The sequence below is a fragment of the Arachis ipaensis genome, chromosome B07 (assembly GCF_000816755.2).
Source record: "Arachis ipaensis cultivar K30076 chromosome B07, Araip1.1, whole genome shotgun sequence".
NCBI classification, from domain to species: domain Eukaryota; kingdom Viridiplantae; phylum Streptophyta; class Magnoliopsida; order Fabales; family Fabaceae; genus Arachis; species Arachis ipaensis.
The window spans coordinates 31048186-31050236 of record NC_029791.2 but is presented as its reverse complement, the minus strand read 5'-3'; positions in this window follow the sequence as shown (position 1 = coordinate 31050236).

Below are 2051 nucleotides of genomic sequence, written 5' to 3'. Positions count from 1 at the left end.
AGGCATGCTGGAGACTTCTGGATTAGCGAAGATCCTTTGTTCTCGGGACTCTATTTTGATTTATATATCTTTTTTAGATACTTTTATCTCCATTGAATAATACACTGTGATGACTCCTTCTAGAGGGGATTTTTGGAGAATAGGTTTTCTGTATTTGTATCCCTTTGGGTTTCCTTTGGGGTTTCCTTATTTTATTATATGTATATATTATTATGCTCGGACCGGTTATCTTCGCAGCCGGATTTTGAGTCTTGATATTCCCGTTTTTGACACTCCTTATATATATGATCTTGCGTTAGCTTATCCTTTGCTCGTTACGTTATCAATCGGAGTGTTGCGCGTTCGAGTTACGGTTTTTGTTTACCCCTTTTTCTACAAAGGCTCCTAGCTATAATCAATTATTCATACTACTATACGTACTAAATTTTTGTTTTAGAGGTCGTAATACCTTGCCATCTCTGAATTATGACTTAAGCATAAGACTCTGTATGGTAGGGTGTTACAATAAACATGTGACACTGGTAAATTAATTCATTACCAACCTGAAGTGTAGTTTTATAAATATAAATGAAATATTAGTGGTTTTTTCTTTCAAAAATTGGTTGAGATAGAAAAATATATTATCTACTTCGGTTTCAAAATAATTATCACTTTGATTTTTTTGTACATTATAAAATCAATGTATGTAGATGCAAAATAGGTCTAGATATAAGTTAAATAATAACTATTTTGAAAAGTAAGAAATACTTATTAATATTTTTGTTTCAAAATTTTGTACTATTTTTTTATTTTAACACTTAAATAGTCTTATTTATAAGAACTATTTTGGTTAAAAATTATAGCTTCTCTATACATTTAAGTTTTTTTGGTAATGAAGTCTAATTAGATTGGCCAAAACCCAACAAAATCCACTCATACAATATGCGCATGAAATCACGATGTTTTTTTTCTTCGTGTTTTTTCATGCACATCTTTCTCCTTTTTCTATTGTTGCTGCGTTTTATTTTTGTTTCTTCTTCTTCTTTTTATTTTCCTCATGTGATATTGCAGTTATTTATTCTTCTTTATTTGATTTTTTTCTTTTTTTTTCATATTTTATTCTTTTTAAAAGAATGAAACAAAAAGAATTATAAAAAAATATGAAAAAGAAAAAATATGAAAAAAAGAAGTACTAGAAGATAAAGAGAAAGAAGAGTAAGAATTTTGAATTATACAGAATTTATTAGAAAAAATAATACCAAAATTTTTTTAAAATAACACATAAATTTTTTAGTTTTGTCACCGAAAATTTGCTACAAAAACACAAATATCTTCTTTAATGCTGCATTTTTTTCTTCTTTTTATTCTTTTTTCTTTCATTTTTCCTTTTTTCAGTTGCTCTGAAGCATTGCTTCTCATATTAGATCAGATTTGAATGAACATGTATGTACTGCATTGCAATCTTATTTAGTTGAATGAATATAGGTTCTTTCTTTTCGTACTGATTTTACAGCATTATGTGTTTTTTCTTCTTCTTTATTTGATTTTTTCTTATTTTTATTCTTGTTAAGAGAGTAAAACAAGACAAATCATGAGAAGGTAAAACAAAAAGGAGAAGATGAACTAAAAAAAAGAAGAAGATGATGATGATAATGAAGAAGAAGAAAGAAGGAGGATGAGTTTTGTGTTATTATTAAATAATTTCGGTATATTCTGGATTTAAATAAGGTGCACTTAGTCTGTGCTTATTTTGAACTAAGTTTGTTTGTATGTCGTCATCATTAAGTAATTTCGGTGCATTTTGGATTTAATTTCGGTACATTCTTGTCTGAGCTTGTTTTGAATAGAGTTTGTTTGTGTATCATTATCACTAAGAAATTTCGATGCATTTTTTTATTTGAACTGTTATACATATAAGAAAAAGACAACAATAGTGACAATAACGATAATGATAATGATGATGATGATAATGATGGAGGAAGAGGAGAAAAAGAAAGGAAGAAATCGAAGAAATTCAAATGAAAAAAAAAAAAGAAGATGGGGAGGAAGAGGAAAAAGAGAAGATGGAGATA